Raw genomic sequence first — 6,685 nt, 5'->3', positions numbered from 1 at the left:
AGCTCACCTATCTCCAAGTTGTTTGTGAGAAGGTCGTAGAAGACTTTGTCAAAAGCCTTACTGAAATCTAGAGATGGCGTCTCTACTGCAGTGGTTTCCAACCTTTTTACACTCAAGGCACCCCCTAGAAAATGCCAGCTAGTTTTCACTCATTTTTTCAGTGGAAAAATACAGCAATTTCTTCTATTGTAAAGAATTCAGAAAGACTACACCAGGTCAGAGTTATTTTAATGCTATGGATTCATCTTGTGAAATATGCTTGCACACCTAACAGTGCTAATACTGCATGGCATTGTGGCACCTCAGAAAGGAAGTTAAGGCACTCCAGGATGCCACAGCACCCTGGTTGAGAATCGCTGATCTACTGCATTCCCTCCATCCACCCAGCTACTTATTTTCCAGAAGGAGGTCAAAATGATTTGGTACAATTTGTTCTTGCCAAATCCATGCTGGCTGCTTGAGATCGGCTTTTCTTCCTCCAGATGCTTACAAGCAGCTTCCCTATGATATACGCTCCAGTAACTTCCCAGGTGCTGAAGTCTGGCTAAATGCTCTATAATTCCCTAGGTCCTCCTTTTTTAATTTTTGAAAAGGGGCACTATGCTGGCCCTTTTCCAGTCCTCCCATACTTCGCCCATCTCTCATGACTTGATAAATATTACTCCCATAGACTCAAATTCCCTTTGCCCATTCCTCCAGTACCCTGGGATGAGGGCCATCAGGCCCTGCTAACTTGAAGTCATTCAAGCAGATCAAGAACAAATTCTCTCTTTCATTGGTCTCAACCTTCAGCTTGTCCCCTTCCCTATAAAAGTAATCCTCAGTACCATCTGGTTGCAGCTTAGGTTTTTTGGCACAGATGGCTGGACTGGTTTGGCCAGGAACAGAATTCCAGGTCAAAGTTGGAGCAAATGAGTGTGGCAGTCACTAATTTTCAGAGGAAATTGCAGGTATTGGAACCAGGTCCTTTTTAGGGTTAGCAAACCGGTCAATTAACCAGTCAAATATTGCCAATTGACTGCATATTTTTGACTACTCAAAGGTTATAGAAATTTTACCAAGAAACTAATTTTTTTCTAGTTTTCTTGACAGAAATGCAATTTTTGTGCTTTTTTTTTAAATACCTTTCTTAGTGGAAAAGTTGTGTTTTTTCTGTGTGTTATTTGGGCCTATTGGCAATTTTGTTTGACAACTTTTGACCAATATTTGACCAGCCAATTGGCCAAACTTTATTTGACTGGTCAAATACCCCAACCCTAACCTTTGAAGCTGCTGACAGCTGGTGACAGAAGAGTTATATTCGTGGATATACAGTGCATGTGCGTGTGCATGTGTGTGTGCGCGTGTGTGTACTATATTTTAATTGTTTTCATGTCAAAACTGACCATAGAAAGGTTTTTATCTCCTTTTCTTTCTTTCTTTTTTTAAATTTGAAGTTGTGTCAGTGTTATCTAGTCACATGTCAAAAGCAGAGGTGACCCAGACCACTGATAGACCCACCGTCCTCTGTTAGGGTCTAGACCCACCATCCTCCTTTAGGGTAAAGTTTCATCACTGCAATCTTAAAATACCTTTCTGGTTTCAGAAATGGAAAGTTTGCTGACCCACTTTGAACGGATATTTCAGTAAGTGGCTAAAGAGAAAATCCCTCTCTAAGGGAAACTGAATTACACATGTAATATTTCAGATTTCAGCATATTCTGCAGGGAGCTTATGTAGGTCACAGTTATCTCAGGAACAGCAAAGTAAAGCCTACCTGCACCTACACCCTAATGACATAACAGAGAGCAGGATTTGGAGTCAGGGGCAGGCATAGAGTGAAAAGGACATGCTTCAGGTTATTTGCAAAGCCCTGATTCAAAAGTCATCAACTCGGGAGTCTAGAAAGAAAATGCATCAGAGTTGGATCCATAAAAGATCTAAAGTGTCGTGCCATTGATTACTGTGGTGTCTAATCATAGAAAATGAGGGTTGGACAGGACCTTAGGAGACCATCTAGTCCAACCCCCTGCTCAAAGCAGGACCATCCCCATCTAGATCATCCCAGCAAGGCTTTGTCTAGCCAGGTCTTCAAAACCTCCAAGGATAGAGAGTCCACAGCCTCCCTGGGCAACCTGTTCCAGTGCTTTACTACCCTCCTTGTGAAAAAGTTTTCCCTTATATCCAACCTAAACTTTCCTCACTGCAACTTGAGACCACTGCTCCTTGTCCTGCCATCTGCCACCACTGAGAGCAGATGTTTAAGTGCCTGCCTCAGCTGGCCAGAAGGAAATGCTGATGACACCAGTACATCTTAAGCCTGGTCTCTCTCCCGAACTGAGACATCCTACTCAGGTCCTTCCCTGCTACCCAATCTGAATTCACAACCCTTAACCTCTTGGAATTAGGTGCCAACCCAGCCCAAAAAAATGCATCCAGATGAAGCGGGGAGGTCCCCCCTTTTATCCAATAGCTCAGTGGTTAGAGCACTCCCCAAGAATGTAGGAGACCTAGATTTAATTTGAGGGGAATCAAACCTGCATGTCTCTTGCATGTGACTATATAAAAGTGGGAACTTCCCATGCCAGCTCCCTGTGCCAGTTCCTCGGGGTTGTGAGGTTTGGTATAGCTGGTGGCAGAGGTGGGATAAGTGGTCACAGGTCATGAAGCATGGAGCCAACTACTGAAGGAGTGTATTCATTCTGTTGCTCTGTGGGTATTTGATCTGGGAGGACGAGTACCTCCAGGGAGGGTAACCCATCCACCCCACCTGGCATCCCAAAGTAATATTCAATCCAGCACCCTTTAGCAGGGAACAACAGGAATGGGATGACTACAGTAAACATTTGGCAATGGCGACACTGTGGCTGCATGACAGTGAGCTGTCCTACTACAGCAAATACTTTGCTGCACAGTTACTAACAAGTACTTACCTTTTCGCCAGGACCCCAAGCACCTGGCAAGTAAAATACAGTACCCTTCCTTATGGGAGGGTTTTCTGGGAAGATGGTTAGGGCTAAAATGCAAGTCCATGAGAGAAGGTGGAAGGCTCAGGTTAGGAGGTTTCATTACACAGATGTCTTTGCATTATCATGCTCTGGATCCAGCAAGACTTACAGAGATCCTACCTTATCTTCCTGATTTTCAGTCTCAATTGCCTGACCCTATTCCTGTTCTCATTCCCTCCTTCCCCACCCTGATTCAAAGGAAGACTAGGTCTGAAGCAAGATTTTATACCCCAAGTATGCAAATGAAGGCAGAGACCCCCGGGTAGACATTTCTTTAATGGATCAAAATCATGGCTGACATGGTACTTCCATTCCTGTCCACCAGGTTTTGCCTCTATGCCAGACATGAGTACAGGGGCAGTTTCCATAGGCAGGTCATCCAGAGAGGATAATCTAACCAGATCATGTTGCTCTGGATTTCCCAAGGAGTTTAGGGATTTCGGCACGCCCTAGAGAATGGATGGAGAGGCTGCCTCCAAGCATGGCATGCGAAATCATGGGGGAAAAGGGATCTACCATGACTTTCACTGGTTGATGCATCTATGTTGATCTGGCTGCAGGTCAAACAGTGGAGAGACTCCCAAAGGAGACAGCTTGATACAGGATCAGGCTCCAAAATGTCAAGTGAGGGCCTGATGTTTTGGGGCGAGGCTTCACAATGGATCAATACCGAGCAGTGGCTATAATCAAAGATTATTGACAGGGGCCTAGCTGGAAAACCCAGGTGCCACCATTAAGTGTCCTCCAACAGGGCTCCCTGCTATAAAAATCCTTCCTCCTTCAAGCCAAAAGAAAATTCAGCCTTGCACCAGGACAGTTCGACCTCAGCCAGCACTGACCTCCAAACAATAAAAGTCAGGGACAAACTACTAGGAAGATGAAGCAGAAACTCCCCTGAAAGCAGGTTTGCATTAAATGGGGTATGTGTTATGAGCCTACTACAGTAACAAGGTACATTACAAGTGGGTCGAGGGACACTGGAGGGAGACAGGCTGCAAAGAAAGAAAAGTGACTTCCTGGCTTTGTAGTCAGGCAATCTTACCTATCCAGGCAGCCACTGTATTGTCATTTGTGTGTAGGGATACAATCCTCGGTGCTGTGACGTTGGGCATTTTCAGCTCCTTACACCTTCAGAGTGCATGGAAGATGCTCAGTGCCCCACCCAGTCTGATACCCTGGCAGCTTCAAGCCCTACCAGGATGGTCAGCATGTCCTGTTCTGGCTGGATAGGCCCCTCAAGCTTTCCTTCTTTCCCTGCTAGCAGGCTCAGTAGATCTGCAGTGGCCTATTTCTTACCTGATTTGCCCCTCCAGCCCCATTACCTACCCTGGAAGGGGTAAGACCATGCCCAGTCCCCAGCCTCCTAGTCTTCAGGACCTATTTCCTGGAGGTAACACACCCAAGGGTACTCCTCCATCCCCCCGTCTTAGCACATGAACAAAATCCACCACTTAAGGCAGTTTCTGCCACCAGGGATCACTGCCTGAGTCTCCTCCAGCTGCCTATTTCTGACCAAAGATCAGGACCATCACAGAGAATAGCCCCTTGCAAGTCTCCCACACCGTGATCATCTCCCCCCTGCACCCCCTATCTCCTGAAGGCCTTTGCAGTAGAAAATAGCCCTTCCCAGGCCTCTTCCCACAGGACCTACCACCAAAAGTAACCCAGGATGCGGTGTTAATCATCCCCTCTATTCTGATCCTTTCTTCTTCTCCCTAGCAGAGAGCTCCTCCCTTACAACATCCTCCCCCACCAAGTGATCCCCTTGCCCAGTTAAGACCAGCAAACCCTCTGATCTGGTTGAATTGGGTCTTTTATCCACCTGTTGGAGGTTTACACTCCATGATTAGCTCCTCATCTTTGCTTAGGTTCAGATCCCATCCTTGCCCCACATGTGTTGACCTCAGTAAGAGTCAGGCATGACAGATCCATCCTTAGACAGGGGCCTGAATAGTGATTGCATCAGCTCTTAGTACTGTTTTGCAAGGACTCTTCTCTCACGTGTGAATAGGCAGCCCTTTTTGGAAAACATCTGGGTTGAAGAGCGGTGGAAAAAGGACGGTTTGCTGGAGAAAGAAGAAGAAAGGACATTCTCAGTCCAAGGGACCCAGCCATGCAAAATGTCTCCAGAAACATGTTTCACCTGAGCACTTTGAAGAAACACTACAAAAATGTCCTATTTGGAAAAAATGAGCTTGAAAAGTGGGAACAGCCCTTTGGTCCCATGCCTATATAATGCAGTAAGGTCCTGGTCCATGAGTGGGTCACCTGGGAGACACAGCCACCCCTCTTTGCTAATGCTCAGCCAGTATGAAAGCTGAAAGGACATCATTATTTCTATTGATTTCACACAGAAAGCAGACACCACAGTGAAAGGTGACAGCATAACATAGAGAGATTATTCCAAATAAAAGCAACAGCAAAAGCATGCTGTGAATGTCTGTCCTCCCTGTCATGCCATACAAGGACTAGTGGGCATCAGTGAACAGAAGAGTGGCAGAAGCAGACTGCGACAGGGAAGTGCTTTTCCACGCTGCGGCTTGTTAACCCGTGGAACTCACTGCCTCAAGGTACCAAGTCAATGCATTCAGCAGGGCTGAGAGAGATTAGATATTTCTACGGGGGAAAAGACTGACAAAAGAAATCAAGAGTGGTGGGAGGAATCGAAACACATCTATGTCAGAGAGAATAACAAAAGCTGATGTCTGGGGACTTAGACAAAAAAACTTGCAATAAGGAAGATTTAAGTTAGATCTCTTTGCTGTTAGAAAAGTGAGGCAGTAGAAGGGGCTGCAAGAGAGAAATTGTAGAACCTTTATTAAAGGTTTTTAGGAGATGGGATGAGTCTTGGAGAGGTATGATTTAGGGATAGCATCTCTGCATTTGTGCAGGGGGTTGGACCCGATGATCCTTGAGGTCCCTTCCAACCCTAGATTTCTGTTTCCTTAAAGGAAAGTTGTATCATGACTTCTTCAGAAGCATCTGCTGCTGGCTGTTGTGGCAGACAAGGTGTTGGCTACATCAGCGGTTCCCAATCTCTGGTACCAGTGGTGCGCAGACAACCGGTCGGTGGTACGCGTTCACAGATGCATTATTATTACTTTATATGGCAAAAGTTGGCTGGTGGTACTTAAGGTTGAAGTGAAAAAAATTGCCGGTGGTACTTAAGGTTGTATCATTTTAAACTGGTGGTGGGCAATCTGTCAGAGTTTGGGAACCACTGGACTGCTTGATTATCCTATTGTAACATAGTCGTTCCTATGACCCCATAGCTTCTATAATGCAAGAAGCATCTCAGGGACGTGCCTCAGTTTAGATTTTATAATCATCACTGAGCAAATTCATTTAGCTCCTAATCTTATTTCGGATCAGCACAGCACAGCACATTTGATTTTGTGTCTGATTTCCAGGAGCTGGTTTTCCACAAGTTACACAGTTGTTCCTTGCTGAGAACACTCATTTATTCCTTTCTCATTTATACGCACCTTCTTGAAGTCAAGGATTATGATACAAGCAGTTAACAAGGTTTGATAATGACCCCAATAATTTTGCTTCCTGTCTCTCTCGCTCATGTGGCCTCTCTTGGGTGGAATTTTTCTTAAAATTAAACCTAGAATTTGAATAGCAAATGAGGCTGGAAAGGACCACCTCCTCCAATGGAAACTATGACAGTAGCACAGTCCTTATAAAAAGCCCTG

The sequence above is a fragment of the Alligator mississippiensis genome, chromosome 1 (assembly GCF_030867095.1).
Source record: "Alligator mississippiensis isolate rAllMis1 chromosome 1, rAllMis1, whole genome shotgun sequence".
Lineage (NCBI taxonomy): Eukaryota > Metazoa > Chordata > Crocodylia > Alligatoridae > Alligator > Alligator mississippiensis.
Note: the sequence above shows the minus strand (reverse complement) of the source record.